Source organism: Ursus americanus, chromosome 18 (assembly GCF_024610735.1).
Source record: "Ursus americanus isolate L20-20 chromosome 18, mUrsAme1.1.p, whole genome shotgun sequence".
Classification (NCBI taxonomy): Eukaryota; Metazoa; Chordata; class Mammalia; order Carnivora; family Ursidae; genus Ursus; species Ursus americanus.
In genome coordinates this window covers 31,747,921-31,773,962 of record NC_142144.1, presented here as the reverse complement: position 1 = coordinate 31,773,962, position 26,042 = coordinate 31,747,921, and the positions used below count along the sequence as shown (strand labels likewise).

The 26,042-nt window shown below is 47.7% G+C and overlaps 1 protein-coding gene and 1 pseudogene across 2 annotated transcripts in view; one reads left to right on the top strand and one right to left on the bottom strand.

Moving 5' to 3' along the window:
• Positions 1 to 26,042, bottom strand: part of GABBR2 (gamma-aminobutyric acid type B receptor subunit 2) — a 336,632-nt gene that overhangs the window by 96,224 nt on the left and 214,366 nt on the right. The window lies entirely within an intron of this gene.
• Positions 21,584 to 21,956, top strand: LOC123781214 (large ribosomal subunit protein eL22 pseudogene; annotated as a pseudogene).

Here is a 26,042-nt window from a genome sequence, read left to right as displayed (position 1 = left end):
AATGTGATTATTAATCTTGGGGAAAAAAATAGATTCCCGCAGGGCTGCAGATGCAAAATTAAACTGTTTTAAAACTGGCTGTGACTTTATCTGGTTAATCGGAGGAGCACAAAATCAATAATGGAACTAACACATGTGAATTCAAGCTGAGCTGTGTGTCATCATTATCATCATGATAATCCATGAAACCCCACGTGTCCCGTGTTATCCTGGGACAAGGTCTTCCAGGAAAGACGGAGGCAGCGATGTGGCCCAGGGAGCCTGGCCCTGACTCTGCTGCTGGGCCCCACCCATTAAGATGTGTGGTTCTGCCGAGGCTGTTTGGCGTGAGGATCAGAAGGGGACTGGAGGTCAGTTAGTATTTCTTATTAAGGACAGAGAATGTTTTTGTAAGTTCTTCCTGAGTGGTGACATCAGCCCCAATTATAAATGGGCTACGGGGCAGCACAAAATGAAGCTTCTTGAGCCAGCGAGACCTGCCTAGTGTCACAGGCAGCTGAGCAACCCTCATTAGAGGCCCCGGGGGCTACAGACAGCCTCTTCTGCTGCATCTGCCTTACTGTCTGATACGGGGCTTCCATATGCTGGGCTAAATAAATTGGGAACATAAAGAGGGTGTGGGGTCTCTCCTTGCTAATACACGACCCGTCAAAATTCTGTAACCAGGCAAGGAAATCGACATGTTGTATCGATGAATCTTTTTGACAAGTTTGAGCGGAAAGGGGGATAATCCTCATTTTACAGATCAAGAAACTGAGACCAAGAGAGGTTATGTGCTCTATAGGAGGTCACTGTAAGTGAGGCTGCTGGGAGTCAGATCCAAGTTTGATTTGAACGCCCGTGCCATTTCCCTGCAGCATGTTGCTCCTCATCAAGAAATAAATTTCTTCCTATCTTTCCACTAACATACAATTAGGAAAAGCAATGGTCTTAAAGGGACACTGTTTTACTCTCATGCTCTTGCATCATCAGGTCATAGCACACACAATACTTAGGATCCCACTCAATTCTTGGGACAAAGAGCCAAGAAGTATCCTCCCTTGGTGGAAATCCAAAGTCTGAGGCCCTGCGGCTTTTCGAACAAAGAGAATCACTCAACCTGTTCTCAGAACGAGAAACCTTCTGAGGCCACTTTGACACCTTTTTGAAATCCTGTAGACAGGTGCAAGTAGTATCAGTTTGAAACTAATGCCCACCAAATTCCATATTCAGGTGACGGCAAGCAATTCTCAGGAGTGTGAAAACACTTGAGCGTAAGGTGAGATGGGAGCTGTGATTTTATTTCTAGGGATGATTGAAAAACACAGAACATCTTGCAAAAGGCTCACTTTTATGCAAATAGAGCACTTTGCATAGCTGGAAAAGACGCAGACACGGCGGACAAGGAGGACATTTCTTGGTTTGATAAAGGTGGAGATCTAATTTGCCCATCTCCTGCCAAGCTCTGAGGAACTCCAAAGACTTCTAGGTATAAAATGTGGACAAATTCTGCAGAATCTTTATTAGTTAAACTAAAAAGTACATGAAATGGTCCTCGAAGCTTGGATGGAAAGACACTGGATTGGAGTATGAGGTGGGGATGAGAACCTCCCTTTACTTTGTAAGCGAAACAAATTAGTCCATCTTTGAAGTGAGAGCTGTCACATTTTATTTTCCTCATGATGACTATTTTTACTAACAGTAGCTCCTTAATCTCTCAAGTAACGCAGTGGAAGGAGGCCAGTGTCTGAATGTCCCAAACCCAGCTTCGGTGCCAGGCACATTCCTCAGCACCTGAGTTATGGACCTCAAGCTCCTGATCTACAATGCGCAGTCAGTAAATGGCTGTAGTAATTTTTATTTTAAAATGTTTAAAAGCAGAGAGCTGAAATAAAAAAGATTTTGAGCACCAGGAAGCTTTCCAACCCTTGGGAGGAGATTTTCCATATCGCATGGTGTCATCGGCAAAGGGATCAACTGTTGGGTCTTTGCCCAAGGCGTCCTCGCCTCTCAGAAACATCAGCCCCCAAGAGACTGAGTTCTCAAACCACATGAGCCGCTGTGTGCTTCACAGGCGGGTAATGAAGGACACACAGATGGGTAATTGGGCTATACAGTGGGGTCTGCACGGAGAGGAAGCCAGGAAGCTCCAGGAAGCCCCCTCCTGAAGAAGATGCGTCATCTGATTCTTTCCGGAAGAAGTTACCATGGCACCTATTGGGTCTGACCGCTAAAGCCAATTCTGCTACCCTGCCCGTGGCTGACTGGATGGGGACCACTATCCTAGCCAAGTCGACGTCCGTTAAGACCGGACACAAGGAAGCCCACATGCAATCAGATGATTTTCATGAAATTCTGCCCTTCCACAAATATTTGCCTACTCTGGGCCACCTACTTAGCTTCCAGGTGCTGATTCCTGCTCTTGGAGAGCTTTATATTTGATGAGGAGGGACAAATAAAACAAGTTCACCAATAAACGCACAAGACGACTTTAGTTCATGGAGAGTGCTGTGACGAAGGTAAGAGGGAATGGCTGGGCGAGGGACAGGTCTGTTGTGCAGTCAGGGAAGAGCTTGCTGAAGAGCTAATAGAAGAGTCGCAGGCTGCAAGGCAAGAGGGAGATGCTCCAGGCACAGCGCCAAGTCAGGGCAGGAACAGAAAGGGCCGGCGTGGAAGGGCACCACAAAGCGAGGGAGCGGGCAGGTGGGCGGGGCCAGGTCACATCCGACCTGGAGGCCGCGACAGGGCTCTGGAGGTGATTTTAAGTGCAGGGAAGAGCCCCGAGGGTTGGGGGGGGAGGCTGAGCAAAGCAGTACTATGATCTGATGTAAGATTTGAGAAGATGGCACTGGCTGCTGGATGGAGAAGGGACGGCAGTGTGGAAATAAAGATACTGAGAAACTGGGGGCTCTGGCAGCCAGTAATCCGGGTGTGAGGGGACAGCGGCTCAGGCGAGGGTGGTGGCCAGATTCTCTCTCTTACCAGCTCAGAGGGTACCGCCAAGGTGGCTGGGCACAGTGGCCTGGACAGGAGCGGATTTCCACCCTACTCCTGCCCTCTCTGTCTGGTGGACACTGTAGCGTGCAGCCCCAGGGCTCCCTTGGGATGAAGGCACTCATTTCCCCAGCTGCCAGGCATCCTGGCTGCTGCTGAGTTGCCTGGCACCCAAACGGAGCTGTGCCAATGACGGTTATGCCCCCTTCCTGTGGGGCAGCCTACATCCAATGGTCATGAAGGGACATAGTTCTACCCCCTTGCCTCAATTCAGGACAACTGTGAAGAACCGTGGGATCCAGAAGTCCCTGTAGGATGTCCAAGGTCATGGTTACACCTGCATTACTTCACTTGCCCCTTTGCCAAATCCTACTTCACCTCCTCCCTCCCAGGTCTTGTTCCTGAGAGCCCTCCCTGATCAACTTCGATATGCAAACCTTTGTCTCAGAATCTGTTTCCCGGGCAACCCCACCTGAGACCCCTGCCATCGAAGGTCACTGAGACTCTGTCTTTCTTGCAACCTGAAGGAGACTGAGTGATAAGGCTGTGGATTCTGCAGGAAGCCCATGCCTCAGCCTCACCGTGGCCTGGCATCTCAGCCAAGGAAGCCGGGCTGGCTTTGCTTTCTTAAACCCCAGCTTGAGGGGGGATTTGTTTTGCTCTTCTCCCCATACACGTTTCTTTATGTATATATAAATGCCATGACTCTCCTTAAACTTTCGCTGTGTGCGATCCCAGAGCTGGACAGGATCATCACGTGCCCTTGAGACCAATCTGTATGATTCGCTGAATTCTAAAGCAGTGGGATTTGGTAGCTCCGGCTGGCGTGGTGGCCGGGTGCTGTCTGCTGGCGCACAGTCCACACCCGCTCTTCTATACCCTCCTCTGTGTTGCAGCAGCTCAAAGTCCAGAAACCACATTTCCCATCATCCCCTGCCAGCTGGTTTCCATTTAGGTTCTGCTACTGAGAAGCACTCACGGGAGATTTAGAAAGTACGCATAAGGGAAAAGCTATTTTTTTTCGGCTTTGGCTGTAGCAGCAGGAGTTCTGAGTGCCTGCAGGTGTCTGTGGGTCCCAGCGGCCCCCCAACTGTCAGCATGGGGGGCTCTGAGCTGACTGCTCAGTGGCCGGTTGTGGGGTCCCCACAGCAGCAGAAACAGCAGCAACGGGAGCCTCAGAAGCCAGAGCACTTGGGTCCCCACTATTTTATTTGCATTTCTCGTTGGCTCTGGGTCATTCTTGCAAACTCCTCGGAAGTTAGAATCCATTATCCATCAGCATGCTGTCTAGAAAACAGAAACCACGTCGTGCATTTCGGGCATTTCAGAGGCGGTGGCAACACCATTTCCCTTTTGGTTTCTGCAGCCCAAGGGGCTTGGTAGTTTCTGTAAATACTTATCTCCAGTGACAGCCCCTTCCTGTTCTGCTCCTCCGTCCTTTTCAACAAAGTTGTAACCAGTTGCCTGTATTAAATCTCCCTCTGAAATGCCTGAAGTGGTTTCTGTTTTCTCGATGGCATGCTGATGGATAATGGATTCTAACTTCTGAGCAGTTTATAAAGAATGACCACAGAGCAGATCTGGAATGCAAATAAAATAATGGAAGTAAAGCCGCCAAGTGGATAATTTAGAAGGCACTTTTTTTTTCCTGAAAGAGATGTCGCTGATATCAAAGAAGGCAGTCTGTCTCATGAAAGTCGATCCAAACTAACAGCTCAGGTTGAACTGGGAGCAATAAAGCTGCATTTCTTTGACGGAGAAATCTTCAGAATGCACAGGATAACACATGGAAAAAAACTTACGTTTCAGCATTCACCAGACAATAGTCAACACTGCCCCCAGCGTGACCCTGGATAGTCACAGAGTGTGTCTGAGTGTTCATTCTCATCTTTGAAAAATAGGAAGCTCAATACCTACTTGTCAGGATTGTTTGTGAGAATTAAAGAAGGTATTTATGAAGAAGGCATAACCCACAGCTGCCGTGAGTAAAAAAGGGTAACCCATAATTCCTCCAGGTAATCCTAGTTAGCAGAATTTCACCTGGTGTTGGCTCAGAATCCCCAGGAAAATCAGTGGAGAGTGAAATGTACTAAGGATTCCAGCAGCCTGCTCTTAGAAAAATTGTTTCCATCGTTCATCTTTAATGTTTTACTACTAAGCACGAGTAAGATCTAGTCCAATAGCAGTTTATGAATTGTGGGTCAAGCCCTACATTGGAACTTTTTTTTTTTTTTTTTTTGGTCTCTTTCAATTTCACAGTGGAGGGCAGGGATGCCCAGCCCTGGACATGATCTGATGTTGGGCTGGAGCTGGAGGCTGGACAGAGTGAAGACTTGCTCATCTCAGCCTAATTGCGTAGGGCCCCAGGCCCACTGAGGGACACAGTCTCTCAGATCATGGCACGTTTAGGGAAGGATTTCTGTCTTTAATATGCCCCTAAGTGCACGCTTGTCTCTGGCATTCGTGTTTGTCTCTGGGAGGTGTGAGCATGCAAGCTCATCTGAGTGCTTGGTCGGTGCTGTGGGGAAACAAGATCTGCCTGACATGTCACACTGGCTGAAGGGGGACAAGAACCCCTGGTCAGTACCCTGCTAGCTGTGTAGATGAGCCAAGCCCACCTTGGATGGTTCTGCTGCCAGCCCTCCAACCAGGATGATGCTGGTCTCAAATAAATAAGGAGGACCTGGAGAAGACACTGGGGTTTGAATGCTGGTCAGATTTTCCATCAAGGTAGAGACCTTCATCACGAAGGCTTCAAGAAGAAAGTGCCTTCTGTTTTCCAAGGGATGGCAGGACTTATAAGAGAATTATCAAACAATTGTGTATGTCCACCCACATGTTCTACAAAGGTAAAAAATACTTTTTTTTCCAACTGTGCCTTAGGCTAAAATAAGTCATATTTTGCAGACTATTTAAAATATTCTTATATGAATATGCTTTCGATAGGCCCAAGCCTAGAGAAAAGTTTGATGTATCTATTGAGTTTTGAGCCATGGGTTAGCAGGATATTAAGAGGAGGGGCAGGATGGGAGGTATGGCAAGCCCCCAATGCCACCCTTCTGCTGGTGCGTAGTACATGGAGAGGCATCCTTCTAAGAGACTGTGATCAGATGGCCCAAAGGGTTCCAACGGTCACCAGCCACAAAGCGAGTGGTGGCATAAGGCAGAGCTGGATGCAGTGGAGGGGAGAGAGATGAAGAGACTATGGCAGGGTAGATAGGCCAAGAGGGGTGGGACCAACTCCTCTTTCCTTCCAGTCATAATACAAGTGTCAAGCTTGTTTAGAATAGCAAAATATCAGACATGAACAAAATGTCCACAATATAGGGCAATAGCCACGTGATGAAATATTATGATACAGGCATTGAATCAGCCAGCACTGTCGAGCACCTAAACGTGATGGGCACGTGCCAGACCGGCACCAGATAAAGGGTGAACAAAGTCAATATGGTCTTAGATTGCATGAAGTGTGTAGTCTGCTGGGAGATGTAGACATTAAACAGTAAATACACTGATAAATTTATAATTACAAACTACAATAAGTGATATGAAGGAAAAGAACAGGGTGCTACAAGAGAGAACTATAACACGAGCCTAATGCAGACTGTGGGCCAAAGAGCGCTTTTCTGGGGAGGTGGCATTTCCACCAAGATCGGAAGGAGTTAGCTAACAGTGTGGGAGGGGGTCCTGGGAAGAGGGATTGTACATGCAAAGCCCCCAAGGAAGGAGAGAGATTAGGAAACCAGAGGAGCTGAAAGATCCCAGTGAAACTGACAGAGGTCACTGAGGAGGAGATGAGCATGGAATGTGATTGGCAAGGTGGACATGGGCAAGGTCAGTTGGAAACTTACAGACTGTATCAAGGATGCTGAGCCTAATTCTGAATGCAAGGGGAAGTGACCGAAGGGGTTTTAACCAAAGGGCGACTTGAGCTAAGTTATACACACTTGAGCATTCTATTATAAAAATGACAAAAGGTTGGAAAAAGTGATCTCTGACTGTACCAGACACTGGCTAGTTGCCCATCAAATCCATTTCCTTTCCCTCTTGGGCACATGGTTAAATTGCATTTCGTAACCACCTTTATAAGAAAGGTTGGGTGTGGCCATGTGACAGTTCCAGCCAATGGAATGTGGGTAGAAGTGGCATATGATATGCCAGATCTGGCCCATGAAAGCCTCCCACGAGACCCTTCATGCTCCTGTACTTCCCCATCTGCCAACTAGATTCACATGTGCTTTCAGCAAACTCTGAAGCCCAAGGAACAGAGGGGACCTGAGATGGAAGAGCCTGGGTCCATGAATCATCATGTGGAAAGAATTTCCACCAACCAGAAACATCCACTTTGGACTTTGCATATGAGAAACATCAATTTTTACTGCGTTGATCCACTAGGAGTCTGAGGTATCTTTGTTACAGCAGCTAGTGTTACTTATCCTAACTAATAACATAAGTAAAAAAGGGTAAAAATTGTATTTATAGTACATTCACAAGGATGCAAAAATCACTCCCATCAAATAAAAATGTTAACATTGGTTGGTTCTTATGTTGTGGGATTATGGCTTTTTCTTCTTTTTACTTTTTGATATTTTCCAATATCCTACAATGAGCATGAATTATTTTCCTAACAGGAAAACTTCATTAAAAACTTTTTTTGAAAAGATGTTATAAGAAGGCATTTTTTTTAGAAGCAAAAATAGCAACATCATCAACAACAAAATAATACTCCCTCTTGGAATAGATTTTTACTGACAGCTTCGAGTTTTTGTGAATAAGAGCTAGAGATCTGTGCAAGCATAAGCACACTTCCCCCTCCACTTAGAAGAATGGAAAGAGCCATGAGCAAGGGGTCTGAAGACACAGATGCAGGCTGGGCTCTGCTGTTTTCCAGGAAGGGTACCTGGGATGAACCTTTTCTCGACTCTGTTCTCCAGTTTTCCTCCATGCAAAGATAACACCCTTCAAGCTATTTTTAGCTCTGCTGAAACATCTGTGTACATTATCTGGGTTTTTTTTTTCTGGGGTTGTTCTTCATGAATCCATTCTCAACAGCAATCCCAATGCGATGCACTGTGTGTTATCAGTATCTCTGTTTTACAGATGAGGAAACAGAGGCAGTGAGAGAAGAAATTTGCCTGGGGTCATGTGACCAGTGGGCAGACCCGGGATTCACTCCAGATGAGTAGGACTTCAAGCTTATGCTTCTAACCACATGCCACCCTGCCTCCTTTGCAAGAACCAGTCACTGGGGCGGGGCGGGGGGGGGGGAGAATGAGCTCTTTGCAGGGGATCAGAGTGAGGTCTGTGCAGCCTTGGAGGGGAGGGAGCAGGGGTGGAGTAGGAGGGAGGTGGAGGAGGAAGGAAGGGATGTATTGATAAATGTTTAACAAGGGGTTCTTTGTGGGGGGGGGGGGGGCTGGTTTGTAGTGTTTGAGAATTTCCATGGCGTAAATACTCCCACCAAGGCAGACTTCCAGCTATCTATCATTTAACACCTGGTTCATCAATCCTGGATCATTTAACAAGCAGCTCTTGGCTCTCTTGGGAGCCTGCAGGATCCAGCTCCAGCACATTGGTGGCCAAGCCAGTCCCCTTGGGCTTCCAGAGTAAAAAATGTGAGGAGGCATGCAAAATTGTTAGTTTTTACCTGCACAAGGGGGTAGGTGAGAATCTCTTATCAGAAATGGGGAAAGGGACTTCATATCAGAATGGGAAGAGCTGGAGAGAAGGGGCTTGTGCTGGTTACCTATCTATTGTCTCAGTTCCCAAAACTGCCCTGCTCCACTCTGCTCTGGACCAACAGGGATGAAGAGTCCAAGGTAGAGGAGCTGCCTTGGTTATCACGAAAACCCAAAGGTTATCACAGGTTGGGAGATCCAGATACACCTGCAAGCTGTTGGTACTGGGGTCTGTGTCCCCTGGGGCTGAATGATGTTTGCTGAGACTATTTCTATACAATTAAGCCAGAAAGGGTTCTGGGGGAGGTTGAGGGCTCTAGTTCTAGTCTTGTCACAAACACCTGCGTGCCCCTAATTATGCTCCTTCCTCTCTCTGGGCCTCAGTTTCCTCACAGAAAATGGGGGAACAGGTGCCATATGGTGTGTTTCTTGAGTGCTTACTCTGGGACAGAACATGCTTATGCCAGACCCTGGGGAAATGCAATGATTAAGCCAAAGTCTTAGTCTTCGAGAAGATCCCAGTCTAATGAAAGTGACAGGCAAAAAAAGAGATAGTTACAAGGCAGTGTGACAGTTGGTAGGAAAGGGCGGGTACAGACGTATGAGCACAAAAGGAAGGGCACTCTCTCAAGGAAGGGCTTGGAGGGGACAGGAAAGAATGAGTGTCAGGCAGGCAAAGAGGATGAGAGAGGAATGTTCTAGGCAGAGGGAAAAGCATATGCAAAGGCCTGGAGGCAAGAGAGAGCTTGGCTCTATGAAGGACCAGCAGGAAGGGCGAGACGGCGGGTGGGTGGGTGATATGCAAGGGGTAGGGAGGTTGTTGGAGGCAAGGAAGGCAAGAACCATATCAGGCAGGGCTTTGGACCTCATGTTGCAATTGGGGGCCGTAGAAGGGTTATTATAAACTGGGAGGTAACACAACCAACGTCCTCTTTAAAAAGAAGGAAATCCTGTCATTTGTGACAACATGGATGAACCTGGAGGACATCATGCTGAGTGAAATAAGGACTGAGAAAGACAAATACTGCACGGTATCACTTACGTGTAGAATCTACACTAGTCAAACTCCTAGAAGCAGAGAGTAGGATGGTGATTGCAAGGGGCTGGAGGGAGGGCGAAATGGGGAGATGTTGGTCAAAGGGCACCCACTTTCAGTTACGCAGAGTGAGTAAGTTCTGGGGAAAGGAGTGGACAGCATGGGGACTATAGGTAATAATATTGTACTGTCAGCTTGCAAAGTGCTAAGAGGGTAGATCTTAAGTGTTCTCACTATGAGAAAGCAAGAAAGAGAGAAAGGGAAGATGGAAACTGTGTGAGGTGATTGGCTATGATGGCTATGTTAATTAGCTTGACGCTTGCGATCATTTCGCAATACGTATGTATATCAAGTCATCGAGGAGTACCCCTTAAATAGATATAAACCCTATTTATTAAGTGTGCCTCAATAAAGCTGAAAAAAAAAAGCCTACTCTGGTGCTGTGTGGAAAATGGATGCGCACGTGGTGGGCACTGGGTGCAAGGAAGCCAGTTGGAAGTGACTGTGGAATCCAAGTGAGAGAGGAGGATGACAGGGCTAGAGAAGAGTCCATAATTCCCAAGACGGGAAGGAGGTGGAACCCATGGGGCTTAGAGATGGCCCATGTGAGGGCTGAGGAAGGCGGAGAAGTGAACAATGGCTTCCTGGTTTGGCAGACAAATGGTGGTGCACACCTCACCTGCGCAGTCGGCAGCAGGGAGCTGACCCGACCAGTGAGTGGGGCCTTTGCCCAGCTTCCAGGGTGGCCAGCTGAGCTCTGTCATTCTAAAACCACACATCGTGAGACCCTCCTCCAGGCTTTTTGCCCCCACCCCCAGCCCATCTTCGAGTTTCCTGGTCATTTGCAGATGCAAGCATCCCCATGATTAGAAATATTTAATTTTGCTTTACTGTATGTTCTATTTTTGTTAAATAGATTAGTCTCCCCCAGGAAAACCAAATTGCTGACCAGTCGACCTGAAAGTCTGAGACAGGCAATTTGCAATCTGTTGGAATCTTCCCTTTAAGCCAGGGTGGGCTGCAGGCTGGCCTGGGGCGGGGGTGGGCAGGGCTCAAACAAAGCAGCTGGTACTGCACCAGTCCAGGCACGAGGCCAGAGGGCTCAGGCTGCAGGGCGGCCTGGCAAAGCGAGAGAAAGGTGCCCAGCAAAGGAATGGTACAGGAAGAATGGGCAAGGCTGTGGAGCTCATGGACAGGGGATTTGGAAAGGGCACTGTGCTGGGAGGCAGGCCGCCCAGCTTCTAGCCCAGGGCCCCCTCATCCCTTTGGTGGTAGTCTCCTAGTGTGTAAGGAGACCAAGTTTGTATTATCTGGAAGCTGGGCCCAGAATTCTTCCTAAGAGGAAATGATCTTGGGGTAGTTAGGAAGCTTGATTAGCCTCCTGTGTGGAAGGTAAGAACCTGAGTGGGGGGGGGGGGGGAACAGGAGGGAGCTATCTTCTGGGCAAAGAAGAAGGCCCAAGAGGGGTGGGAGGCCCGGTGAGACCACTGCAGGGGAAGTGGCCCCAGTGACAGGGAGGGTGGCAGAGCACAAACTAGGTCAGGAGCAAGTGAGGTCCAACCTGAAGTCATTCAAATGACATTCTGTGGTACAAACCCCCTCCCCCTGATCCCCAAATCTTCCCTGGAACCCCTCACAAATCCTTATAAAAGGGGATGGCTTTCAGGCCTATTCGTTTTTGTTTTGTGTGGCTGTCCTAATGGGGGAGGGGGTCTGCATTCCAGGCATGGATCAATGGGGCCCAGAGCTTAGGAAAACCTCAGGGATCTGGGATGGTCCAAATCCTGAATGAATTCAGTACAAGCAGGACCATGAGACTGCAAGCCCACAGGAATGTGAAGACAGCTTGAGGTTGTTTGTGGTCATCCCTGAACTGAGAGATGGAGCTTCCTGAGAACCTTTCCAAGCCCCCAATGGCTGACATCAGGTTACACATAGAGGCTAGGGTTGGGCAGGAGGCCCTCTAAATCTTGAGTGTGTCTTGGTTTCTCCATCTGTACAGCAGTCTGGGTGTGAGTTTGCATCTGCCAATGTGTGGATATGTCTAAGTGTGTACACGCATGAGGACAAACGCATGAGGCAGGCCAAGGGCAAGGAGTACTGATGTGACAGTGTCCCAGGCTCTTCCCAGCACCAGTGGCCCTCAGCTCTTGGTCCCAAAGAGTCACCAATCCCATCTCCCACCTTGGAAACAGCAGGCGGGGCTGGCAGGAAGGTGTCCCTGGCATGCCTGATTGAGAACCCATTCCCTCTCTTGGCTCGGCTCCTCCATCTGAAAGCCAGATGGCTCCATATGGGGATTGGGGACTATTCACTTGGCTTCGTGGGCTAAGCCTAAAAATCTTCCATCAATTAAAAAAATCTTCCACTAATTCTCCTGGGAAGGAAAGAGACAGGAGTCAGCAGGGGGAAATACAGAAAGGGAGGGAAGGGCAGCTGTTGACAGCCCCACCTATTGAGGTGGTCTCAGGCTGAGGGGGGTCAGGAGGCTACTTCTAGCAGCAGAAACCAGAACGACGGCTGAGAAATGCCAGGCGTGGACCAGGAAAGCGCAGTGGGTGTCTGAAGCTGTTTTCAGGGCTGGAGTGGGGCCAGCTGAAGCTCGGAATGATAAATCTAGAAACGTTTTTGCTTAAGATGGGCTGTCTCTTCCCTCCCACTTCTGGCCTGGGCTCGAGAGGGTCTTTACTCCCAACCATAGGGGCTCTTCTAAGACCCCTGCTTGACTTATGGGTCCAGCTGGTGAATTTAAGAGTCTCAATTCCCTATATTGATATTGCACCTGGTTTATAGCCGTCAAACACTGTGCGGTGGATATTTATTTTTCTTGCTCACCAACTGATCCCCCTTTGAATGATAATAGTACCCTGATTTTAATTTAGAGATGATGTTGGTCAGGGGTTGTGATGGCCACTCTCTAAGATGGCCCCAGTGATTCTCACCTATGGGTATTCACAACCTATACCATCCCCTCCCACACTGAACAGGGCTGGTCTGTGTAACCAGTAGGATATTACAGAAATGGCAGAGTGTGACTTCCAAAACTAGACCACCCAAAGACACTGCCGCTCCAGCCTTGCTTTCTTTTGGATCACTTATGCTGGTGGAAGCTGGCCACCATGTGAAGAGGACACCCAAGCACCCTATGGAGACGTCCATGTGATGAGGACCGAGTCCTTCTGCCAACAGCCACCATTCATTTGCCAACATGTCAGTGAACCATCTTGGAAACAAATCTCCAGCCCCAGGAAGGCTTAGGATTACTGCAGTCCCATCTTGCCTGCAATTACATATATTAGAGTCCCTAAGCTAGGACCTTCCAGCTAAGTCACTCCTGAATTCCTGACCCACAGAAACTACATGAGATAATAGATCTTTATTGTTGCTCTCAGCTAGTACACTTTGGGATAATCTGCTATGAAGCAATAGATAACAAATACAGGGTCACAAGAAGTAAGAAAATTGATCCTGGATGGTTCAAAGGAAAACCTTAATTAAGGACTACTGCAGAGTGGGTAAGAGATTACGAGGGCAGACAAAAGACAGTGTTGTGCCCACAGATTAGTAATGGCAGGAGCTGTTATATACCTCAGAGCAGAGGAGCAGAGGAAGAAATAGTCTCCTCAGAGCTTCACAAGAGGGGGAGACACAAAAGAGGAGCCATAGCCTTGGAGAGAGGGCACATTTATTTCAAGAGATACAGCACCAAAGCAAGGCTGAAGGCTGCACCCTGACCTCTCTCTCTCCTCTTGGCCTCCAATCTCCTGCCTGTACTCCCCACTGGCTAAATCCAACCAGAAGCTGAGGACAAGGGACCCTGGATGACGTTAACCATGGGAACAGCTTCCCAGGGCACAGAGAAGGGCAGAGAATGGAGCTGTTGGAAGAGAGGTAGAGAAAAGAGAAAAGCCAACCCTGAGATCCACCTGGCCCCACTCTACCTGGAAGTTCTAGGAAACTTTCTTTATGCAGGGCTGAATCACATGACTTAGACTAAGCCAATCAGTGCGGTCCTCTGGTAATAGCGATCGGGTCGGGTATGGGCACGTGACCCAAGCCAGGAATCAAGGCAAAGGGGACTCACTTCCAGGGATTTGGGGGGCACTACTGGGGAAATGAGCTCCCTTGGTTGCTGGACTTGGTGCAGTGATGATGCGATCCAGAAGTTACTTCGCAGAGGCGGAGCAGGGAGCTGGCACAGGAGGAAGTGGTCCCAGCGATGGACAGATGAAGAAGCCTTGTCCTGGACTTCACTGTTATCTTTGGGTAAGGACGGTTTTCTGTTACTTGCACCAGAAGAGTCCCGAAGGCACATTTTCATCTGGTCAGCCTTGGTAATCCTCATAGCAGCTCTCGGAGGGTAGGCTGGGTGGAGATCATTAATCCCATTTCACAGATGGAGAAAATGAGGTTCAGTTCTCTTTATCACTTGGCAGCCAGTTCATTTAAATTCATCGTTAAGTTCACTATACCAGTCTAGGTTTTCGGAATCTATTTCGTCCTCACATTGTATGATTTTCAATTTTTGACTTCTGTTTCAGTGGCCTTGCTGTGTGTATAATGCTTGTTATTCAAAGCTGCTTCAAACTCTCTTTAGAAGTAGGTGACACTCCATCATTAATTTTCATCAAACAAGCAAACAAGTCATGGTGGCTAGGAAGATTTTTCCCAAGTCACACACATCTTTTGGGGGCGGGATCTGAGACTGGAAGGCAGGACTGAAGCAGGTTCCCCCAGCCCTTTCTTGTCCCAAATGGGAGATGTCCCCTTTTCAGTACTTTTTTTTCGTTCTCGCCTCTTCTTCCTGCTTCTGCATTCTTCTCTCTTGAGAGTACAGTGTGAGAGCTGATCATGGGCAGGTGTGTGCTCAAGGCTACCCTTGGCCGAAAGGCCATTTGCTCTGTGGTCCCCTGTGAGTTTGGAACAAAGCAGGGGCACTTTTCAGTCTGGTAGGGGAGGTAAGAAAGAAAGTATCTTCTCCTGACTACTGAGTTACCCAAAGACCTTGCAGGGTTTACCAGGACCAGTGAAATCTGGCCTCTGATTTCTCTGCTGGTGTCTCTGTGTCTCCCCTCACTGACACTGTCCCAGCTACACTGGCCTCCTTGTGCTTTCCACACCCTCCAGCTTCTTTGTCTGCTTGGTAATCTTTGATGTGATATCAGACCCATCACTGGGTGCTAGATATTTTTTAATATTACTTTAAATATTCTTAAGCTTTGTCTGGGACATAATTAAGTTACTTGAAATGAGTTTGACCCTTTCGAGGTTTGCTTCTAAGCTTTCTTTGGTGGGACCAGAGCCACCTTTAGTCTAGTGTTGACTACTGGGACAATAGCCTTCTATCTTCCATTCTGAAGTGTTTCACCCTGGCTGGTGTGAACATGAATGATTCCTGGCCTTGCACGAGCTCTGAGGATCCTTCTGCCTGTTCCTTTCTGCTGATGCTTTTCCTAGCCTCAGACGGTTTCCTCACTACATCAGCAGGTGTCGATGAGTCTGCAGCTGAAGACTTGAGGCGGCTCCTTGCAGCTCTCTGCTGCCCTGCCTCTCTTCCCTCCACTATTCTGTCTGCAAATTCTAGCCTTCTTGGTCTCTCTTAATTCAAATTTTTCAACTGTCTCAATTCACATCATCAACCTGGTGGACTGCTGGGCTCTGTCTGGGCCACCCTTCCTGTGCCGTGGCCTGGAAACTCTCCAGGCAGTAAGCTGGGCCATCGTCAGGCTCACGTCCTTTGTGTCCCTTCTCTCAGGGGTCACTCTCCTCTGCTGTCTGTAGTCCAGGGTTGGAGAACTGTTGCTTCCCATGATTTGACTGGCTTTTTAGTTGCTTAAGGCAAGATGCTTCCATCTTGGCCGGAAGTAGGAGCTCCTCCTACCCCAAGTGCTGCAGACATGGGCAGCCAAGGCTTTCACACCGCCTGGATCACTTTTCCCTCAGTCATGGCACTGATCCCTCTCACACCTTCAGTCTTTTCTCATGCAGTGCCTTCCCAGTGAGGCCTCCTCCAGCCATCCTGTTTAAAATGTCTCCCTGCTCCCCTTCTGATCCTCCTTCCCTTCCTGCAATTTCTTTCTTTTTCCTTCTTAAATAGCAACTGCTGCCCTCTCACATACTGTGTAATTTGCTTACTTAATATGCCGATTATGGACTCTCTCCTTGCACTAGGTTGTAAACTATCTGAAGGAAGGGATTTCTGTTTGTTTGGTTCACTGCTGTACTCCTGGCCTCCCAATACAGTGCTTGGCCATAGTAAGTTCTCAAAAATTACTCGCTGAATGAATGCATGGTTGAGAAGATGATAGTGAAACAACAGCAACCCATAAGCACAGCTGTGAAGGTTGAAAATTCGATGTGTGTGTGTGGGAGTGTAGCTAATATCCCTTCTGTGTGAAGAGCAGCACGAGGAGAAATAGCTGGTAACAGGTTATGGCTGGAGGTGAGCTCCTAAAATGCCAGGCTCTACCCTGTAGCAATGCGGAGCCACGGAAGGCTTTTAATAATAAGGAATAACGCGGTCGAAGATTATTTAGGAAGAATAATCTGGTGAGTGTAAACGTGAGAGCCAGACTAAATGAGTGGCAGAGGAGAGCAAGAAGAGAGGCGGTACTTGGGAGCTCAGAGAGTCAGCGAGCTCAGCAGGTGGAGGGAGGACTCGAGATGATACCTGTGCAGATTTTTCTGTGGGAACATGGCTGGGGTGACAGTGCAAACTTAGGTTCCAAAGGATTCCACCGAGGAAGGTGGGGGAGTGAACCAGAGTGTAAAAAGAACATGGGCATTAGAGGTGGTTGACATCAGGCCCAAAACCGTGACTCTGCACTTCCCAGTTATCACTCCCACGTTGTGAGCCTGGGCACGGTCGTCACTTTCCAGCTCGTGAGCCTGGGCATAGTTGTCACTTCCCAGCTCGTGAGCCTGGGCATGCTACGTGGCCTCCTGAACCGGGTTCTTCTTCTATGAAATAGTACTAAGCATGTCTGCTCATGGGCAGGGCTTGCTCCCAGGAAGCTCAGTACTTTGGGTGCTAGTAAATGTTGGCTCCCATCTTGAAAACTTTTTCTCTTTCACTACTTCAGAGTCACAAGACGCCTCAGAGATCAGAGAGCCCCTGCTCTGACCATGCTAGCCAACATCCCCATCATCCTACAGATGAACTGAGGCACAGAGCTTAGCCCCAGCTGAGATCCAGTGACTGTCCTATGGGGGAGACATGTGATAAATCCCACTTCTTGTGATGGTCACTACTCCTCATACAAGTTGGGGTGAGGAGAGTGAGCCCAAGGAGAAGATACCAAGTTGGACATCTCCACATCCCATCACTGGGGGGAAATAGGATGTTTCCAGTACACTGAAGCTTAGAACCTCAGAATACTCTGTTCCCAAGAGACTTTAATTCCTAAGACAGCTGTCCAGTGGCCAAGGTCATTAAACATGGATTACTGAGGCAGCCCTCCATAAGCCAGTTGATAGAAGTACTAGATTTGAGGATGAACAGGGAATTTTTCTGGTACATTTTGGAAAGCACTGTACAGCCCGTGCACACCGCAGGGACCCTGCCAGATTGCTAAAGGGGAAATGGACAGTGGTTCTATGGATTAACTATCACTACAGATGGCCTACAAAAGATCCTGTGTGCCTCCGGGAGAATCTAGGTCACTGTTTTATCACATACTGTGGGTCTGTAAAAATACACAATGTATTACGTATGTAGATCATACATACATAAGCATATGCAAAATTCTGCATTCTTCGTGTTTTCACACAAAAGGTCTGCTAGAGCCACAGTCTAGAGCTGATCTGTCACAACAGTCATTAGTTGTATGTACCCTAAGGTCTCAAACCTCGAGTTTTTCAAGCTGGCCTACAGCCTATGGTAGGCAACACCCTCCAAGTTTTTTTCAGATTAAATGACATAACATGCCCTCAGTTAACTGGACCCCAAGTAGTGGGGATCCAACTCACTAGAGTTTGGCCTTGAGGAGAAAGAAGTTCCTCCAGGCTCAGAAAATTGAGGCTGACATGAGAGTAGGACATGTTCAAGGCCTCTCTGATGTTTACTTCCAACTTTTCTCCCTTCCCTGCTCCATTCATTTCTAAGTGCGAATCAGGGTCCATCTAAGATAGAGCGGGACAGAAAGGAGAAAAGTATTAATAACGGCTGAGAGCCTACAGGTGCCAGGAACCATGCCAGGTAGTCATGGGTCACTTAGTCCTCAAGACAACCCTATGAGCCAAGTATTCAGATATCCTATTGTACAGATGGGAAAAGTGAGTCCAAGAGCTTATTAGCTAAAGTCCCTTGACTAGTAAGGGCCAAGACTGGAATAAAGTCTAGGTCTTTTAAAGTTAATATGTTCTTTAAGTCTTCCTTTTTTTTTTTTTAACCAAGACCTAAAGTAATATATATTCATTGTAGAAAATTTGGAAAGGAGAAACAAGCAAAGAGAAAGAATTCTACCCAGAGACACCAGTGCTCACGTTCTGGAGTACATTCTTCTGAAAATTTGTTATCAAAAGTGAGGATTTGCCATATAACCCTTTGCAATCTGCCCCCTTTTCACCAAATATATTACACACGATCCTCTATGTCATTAGCTAGTGCTCTGTGACAACTCTTTCTAATGGCTCTCAATAATTCTACTGTACAGATGCATCAAAATTATTTCGCTCAGCCCAAGCACTGGACATTTCGGTTATTTCTAGTTTTTCCCCTGCCCGCACCAAGACAAACCATGTTTCCATGAGCGCTCCAATAAGGCCAAGTCTTTGCTCATATCACCACTGCTTCTTGAGGAAAACTTCCTAGAGGTATAGTTTTTTAGGTCGAAAGGGACGCCCTACCCCTCTTAGAGGGCAGGGTCCGAATGCTTATTTCTATACAACATTCTCCTCCTTGCTCCCACTGTCTCTGATTTTCCAAACCTTATCTGTCCTTTGAGGTCCAGCCTGACTGTCTTGACTGGAAGTCTATACCACTGGGCCAGGAGCAACTTCAAAGGTTAAACCATGGTGACCAATAGAATATGAGCCACATATGTCATTTTAAATAATCCAGCAACCATATTTAAAAAGTAAAAAAGAAATGGGTAGAATTAATGTCAATGATAAATTTTTTAGCCCGTTATAGCCACAATAATTATCATTTCAATTGTAATCAATGTAAAAATTATTAATGAGATATTTTACATTTTTGGGGTACTAAGTCTTTGAAATTGGCATGTTTTTTACATTTTTGTACCAGCCACATCTTAAATGCTCTTGAATGAGGCTCAGGGTGACCGCATTGAACAGCGCAGAGGTAGAAAGTGTCTTACTCTCTCCTGTATACCCATGAACACAGGGCCTGGTATAAGTGAGTCCATCACTGAAAGAATGAATGTCCCTCCTTCTAATGGTCTCATCCTATCTCCCGCAGGCAGTGATTCTCTCTGCTATGACCCCCTAGAACCTTGAAATATTCCTCTTGGTGTCTCTCCAAAGTATATGGGTGCCTGTGTGGCTCGGTCGGTTGAGCGTCCAACTCTTGGTTTTGGCTCAGGTCATGATCTCTGGGTCATGAGATCGAGCCCCTCATAGGACTCCATGCTTGGTGTGGAGTCAGCTCAAGATTCTTTCTCTCCTTCTCCCTCTGCCCCTTCCCCAACTTATGCTCGCATGTGCGCATGCATTCTCTCTCTCACAAAACAGATAAATAAAATCTTTAAAAACAAACAAAAAACAAAGTATATACAGTCTCTTCCAACACGCAGCTATGTAATCACAGGGGTCACTGCTGTGCCTAAGCCAGGACGCAGAGCGCACCCCTACCCCTGTCAGACGCTTTTTGGGGCCACAGTCCCCAGACAATGAGATGTTCAATGTACTGGTACTTGGGTGTGTTATGTAGGGAGTGGGAGCTGAGAGGACAACATGATCACTGTCTCCAAGCCTGACCCCAGGGATTGAACCCTGTAGGAAGCTACGGGGCTTTGTTCACAGGGAAGCTTGTGGGGCTCAGGATGCAACCACTGGGCCCTGGGCCCAGTCACTGGCATGCTGGGAAATGCTTAACAACAAGCTCTCCGAGGGGGAGGTGGAGACGTCCTGATTCGTAGTGTTCGAGGACTCCTGTGGTGTAAATACTCCCATCATGACCAATTTCACACTACTAATGTGACGTCGCAGAACAGGAAGTTGGGAAGACATGAGCACAGTTGGCTCTAACCAGCCTAGACAAGTCAGCTCCCACATGACACTGAGCCCAGCTGAGCAAGGGCAGAGTGGCTTTCTTGCCCAGTGAGGACTGAGGCCATAACGGCCCCATGGGGGCCCCGAGGAACAACAATCTGGCAATAATGTAGGGAGAGGCCTCCACAAATGGCTTGCAGGCACTGGATGTCACCAAGGAGCTGTGGCACTGGGCCAAGCGAGGAACCATTTGTGAAGACACTGAGATGCCTCCAGGGACACAGAGGGCAGACTGGAGGAATGGTGGGGGTGGTGCTGGGACTTGAGGTCACTCTGTTCAGCGGGTAGGAGCAACACACCAGGGAGGTTTCCCTGGCGCTGGTGTAACCTCATGCGTAGACAGGCTGGAGTGGGTTCTGGCCGTTTACGGTATGTCTTCTTCCCCACGAACAGTGAGCGCCTGAAGGCTCCAATCAGGTGTGTCCTGCACACTTGCTTTCTTGGTTTTTACTGAGCACATCTTTCGGGTCCTGATCTCTGCATATATGGAATATTTTTCTGCAAGATCGGGAAGGGTAACTGCAGCAGCCAGTTTCCCCTGGACCACCATGAAAATGTTCAGATTACCCAGATGTTACACTGCACAGAACACTGTAGAGTCTATGGATACATTTCTTTCATTTACTGTAGGATGTTTACAGTGTATGTAACTTGAGAGCCATTCAGTTCAAAATGAAAGTAACTGCATTAGAAGTACATTCTTGATCACCCCCCCTTTTCTATCATGACTGACATTTTTTCCCAAGACATGTCTTGAATCCAACTGCTTTCTCTCCCTCCCCACTCACCACAGGTTAGTACCAGTGTCCCTGCAGGTGCTCTTGCTTCTTTCTAACCTGTTCTCTCCACTGCCCCCAGGGGAAGCTTCTTAAAAACAGCTATCAGTTTGCTCCCTTGCCAGACACCCTTCCACAGGGTCCCACTGCTCTTAGGATAAACAGGTGCGACATGATCTGGCTTCCACCCAACCCTCTGGCCCACTCCCCAGGCTCATCCTGTGCCACTCTGTTCCAGCAACATTGGCTTTCTTTTGCTTTCTCAAAGGTGCCACACTTCCTCTCACCCCAGGGCCTTTGCATCTGCTCTTGCCTTTTCCAGGAACGCCCTTCTGGCCGTCTTTGCCTAGTTAGCTCCTATTCATTCTTCAATCTCAACTCAAAGTCACCTCTTCAGGAAAGTCTTGTCTTCTTTTCTTTTCTTTTTTCTTTTCTTTTCTTTTTTCTTTTTCCAGGGAAGCCTTTCCTGATTCCCAGCCTTGGTCAGGCCTCCATGTTCTAAGTTCACAACACACCCTGTGGCTTTCTCCAGAGCACTTTCCACAATCTATACCCAAATAGTTATTCAGATAAATATCTGCTTACTATTTGTCTCCAGCTCAGTATAAGGACCACATTTGGCACCCCCCTCCCCATGCCTCTCATACTGTAGATGGTAGGAAATATTTATAGAAGGAATGAATGAGCAAAGGGGAACAGCCACTTCTCTGTGGTGGTGCCAGGTTTTTATGCTGTGGTTCCATCACTGATAATAAAAATCCCATGTCCCAGAAGGGTGTTAATTACTTCTTGGACATACAGTTAATTTTTTCACTATAAATATCTGATTTCTCATCTTGTTTAAGCCCCCCCCCCCCAAAAAAAGCAGAGTGATACATGCTACCACCATGGCTCCCATGAAAAGGCTGGGGTGAAGGGGGACAAAAAAAAGAAGGAAGTTCTGAAGCTGACCTCTGACCACACCCCCCTGTAGAAGATGGAATCCTGGATGCTGCCAAATTTGAGCTGTTTCTTCAAGAGCGAATCCAAGCGAATGGCAAAGCTGGGAATCTTGGGGGGTTAGCCAGGGAAAGGGGTGAGGCCAGGTTACTGTGACTTCCGAGGTGACTTTCCCAAAAAGGTATTTGAAATATGCCACCAAAAAACATCTTAAGAAGAATAACCTATGTGATAGTTTGGGCGGAGTTGCTAATGGCAAAGAGAGTCCAAACTGCGTTACTTCCAGACTAACCGGGATGAGGAAGAGGAGGAAGATTAAATGAAGATTAAAATTCATTTATCTGGGGGCACCTGGGTGGTTCAGTCTGTTAAGCGTTCACCTTCGGCTCAGGTCATGATCTTGGGGGTCCTGGGATCAAGCCTCAAGTTGGGCTCCCCGCTCGGCAGGGAGACTGCTTCTCCTTCTCCTTCTGCCTCTTCCCACTGCTTGTGCTCTCGTTCTCTCTCTCTCTTTCAAATAAATAAATAAATAAATAAATAAATAAATAAAATGATATAGATGAGTTATGGCTTGCTTTCTTCTTCTACTGGGGACCCCTTAATCATACACTGCACTTTACAGTTTGTAACACAGCTTCCTTAATTCATCTCCAGAGCAACCCAGCAAGGGGCTCTTGGTCACTGGTCTCATTTTGCAGCAGGGAATGTAAAGATTGGAGACTTCCCCAAGGTCACCACTGCTAAGATGGCTGAGACAGCATGCAAACCTAGGTCTGTGGACTCCACGTCCAGTGCTCTTTCTGCCACACCGGGCTGCTTCTCCCAGGAAGGTAAATAAGCCACCCAAATGAGATGGTGTCACTTCAGTTTTGCCCGGCATTTTTCACCAATGCTTTCAGAATCATTTTTGCAACCGGAACATTTCTTAAAGGAAGAAAACTAGTTCATCACAGTAATCAAGTCTGTCATAGAGGATGTGTGATGATGTTTGAAAATATAATCCTATGAACATCAGAACTGACAACTCTGAAACATCTCTAGGCTAAATCTGCTAATAACAGTCTTTAGCATTCAGGTTGGGACTCACATCAGTTGGTATGATACATTTCACAGCAGAAATGCCCTAACAAGGAACTTCCTCAAAGAGGAACTGGGAAGAGGACAGATTTTAATGAGGCCCGATTCCTGAAAGGGTGAAGTGTGAGTGAAGAATAATGGCATGAAATGAAACATGTATTTCCATGAGTCAGATGACAAGATGGGGTCTCACATCAGAAAATGCAGCAAACACTTTCTAGAGGTCAGGACTTGTACGGAAGAGGAGTCAAGACATCAGGGCCATCACCTCTGTAGAGCCTCCCAGAGAAAATGTGCTTTGATTAGAACGAAGCAGACACACATGAATTGCAATTACCTCTTCTGGGCCTGTTCACCACTCATTCCTTCTCACCCACCTATTTACCTACAGACCACCTGCTCACTCATCTTTGACCACTGACCTGCCCATCTACCCACCTGCCTTCTCTCCGTGTATCCATCCACCTACCCACATACCTATCCATCCATCCACCCACCCACGTACTCATCTATTCATCCATCTATCCATCCTTGTATATACCTGTCTCTCTCTATCATCCATTCCTGTGTCCATCCACCTACCCATACACCCATCCACCCTTTCACCCACCCACTCACCCATCCAACCAGCTAACTAGTCTTTCCTGTATATCTACTATACATAAAGCCCTTAAGAGATGTCGAGGAGGTGGGGGACAGGTGGTGACAAAAATCTCTGATGTGTTTGTTCACTGACCATGAGCTGGGACTCTAGTAGAGGCCAGACTGTGGGCCAGCCACTGAGAATGCAGGGGTCTTTCTAGAACCCCACCCACAAGGAGTCCGTAGGAGAAGGCTCCACCGTAAAGCTAACCAAGTACTCAGACTCAAGATGATGGCACAATCAGGACGAGGGCAGGGATTTCCACACTGTGCTGCCTGGGGTCCAGGGCCAAGTTCCACCAGCCGCCACAGGCAGCTTACCCAAAGCTGCCTGGCTCTTGTCTGTTTAATGGACACCTACCCCCTGGCCAAACCCATTTTTTTTTTTTTTTATTACGAAGAACACGCAGAATGTGGTGAAAGGCCATGAAACAAAAAGGCTATTACTCCTACCACAAAAATCTTGGGTGTAAAAGTACAGTATCGTTTGCTGCTTTGGTGACTAGGCAGGCCGCCCAAGATGACAACTGTTCTGCTATTGCTTTCTCTCTCTCTCTTCCGCTCTTTTGTGATTCATTTCTTCACCTTTAAAGAGGATGACCAAAGTGCCTTTCCAGATAAAGATAAAGCAGTAAGAAACCCCCATGATATGTGTATCACCTTAGTGATTTTTGTGGCCTCCACGTACCATCTGTACTTTTCTTTACTAAATATCTGCCTCTTAAAAAACCTAAAGAAGAAACCCCTTCTTGCTACCTCAAATGCTAGTTATCTTTTTATTGTACACATTAAAATCAAAAGTGATTAAAATAAAGAATGTAGGTTTGGGTCCCAGCTAAGATGGTGCCCTCTCCCGCCTCTGAGGCGCTGTGCATGGACCTGCCATCACGGCTGCTCTCCTCCCTCCCGCCCTGCCTGGGGGCTGACCAGGGTGCGCTGACCTGAGGGCCCAGGCCAGCTTCCCCGCTTTGGCTTTGCTTCATCTTTGTTACGGCAGAAATTTGCTTGCTTATTTTTTAATAAATGAGGAGGGCTAATGAGGAGTCTTCAAAGGTGCAAAAAGTTTCTTTGAGAGGGGGAGAGAGAGAAGAAATGCATGCGCTCGCAAGCAGGGGGAGGAACAGAGGGAGAGGGAGAGAGAGAATCTCAAGCACGCTCCACACTCAGTGTGGAGCCTGAAGCTAGGTTTGACCGCACAAGCCCAAGATCATGACCTGAGCTGAAATCAAGAGTCTGACGCTTAACGACTGAGCCACCCAGGCGCTCTCCAAGGAGCAAATTTAGGAGAAAAACAAAGTAATGTTACCTATAATCTTAATGTTAACATATATGTTAAATGAGGGGCCATGATATTGGGCTTCTCTGTAAAATCTCTTTTGGAAAACAAATTTGAAAACCAGCAGACCAGACTGATAAATAGCTATGTATGCGGTGACTATGAACACCCATAAGTCACATATTTAGGGTTGTGTGTGTATGTTTATGGAGTCCACGTGAGTGCATTTGCTTGTGTGCATAGGACTGTGAGAATGGGAATTCCCCAAGATTGGAAGCACTGCCAGAATGCAGCTGGAGCAGTGACGTGGGGACCTGCCAACCCCCTGCACCTACTGTAAAGTGAATCACAGGTGTTTGCGGGTCTAGAGGACTACGTGCAGCTGGTATCCGGATGCACCCTTCCTTATTATTCTTGTGGTAATTTAGCTCCCATCGTGTCCCGCACCATACAGGCATAAACCTCTTTAATCCCCATGATCCTATACAGTAGGCCCTGCTGTTATCTGTAGGGTATCCTGGGGGGGCTCTGATCGGCTCTCCTCTTGATAGCTGAAGCACATCCTCCAGCTCCTGGGAATACTGGCGACTGACAGGCCTAGCTGGATCTCCTACTGGGAATCACCATCTACCATGGGGAACCTCCTTGCCCATGGAGGCACCCCTCCTGGGGCCTGTCACTGGCTGATGGGAAGATACAAAGGCCTGGGCCCTGTGCCTCGCTGTGGATGACTGTGAGGGCCATTCCAGCTCCAGAGAGCTCCCAGGATCAACTGCAGCCTCAGTTGCAACCACATTTCCGATCAGCTTCTTGCTCTGCTCCAAGCTGCTTCCCTCACTCCCTTACAGTGCATTTCTTGAGTTCACCCTCCCATAAACCTGCCTCACCCAATGCTCCAGCTCAGAGCCTATCTACAAGGGGCCTAATCTAAGGCATTATCTCCATTTTACACACAAGGAAACTGAGGTGCAAAGAGATTAAGTTCTTGCCCCGGTTTACCTGACTAGCAAGTGGAGCCAAGATGTGAACCGAGGATTCTGTCTCCAGAGTCTATGATCCTAAGCATTTCACCTGATCTCCTTTTGGGATGGCAAAGGTGGGCATCCCCACCTCCCAATCCTGTCCCTCCCACACCCCCTTCACAGTGTACAGTGCCCTGACCAGACTCCAGGCCTAGAAACTGAGTGATTTGCCAATTACTGTTTATTTATTTATTAAAGATTTATTTATTTGAGAGAGAGAGAGAGAGTGCATGTGTGCATGAGCAGGGGAGGGGCAGAGGGAGAGGGAGACTTAAGCAGGCTCCGTGCCCAGTGTGGAGCCAAATATGGGGCTTGATCTCAGGACCCTGCCTGAGATCATGACCTGAGCCGAAACCAAGAGTCAATGCTCAACAGACTGTGCCACCCAGG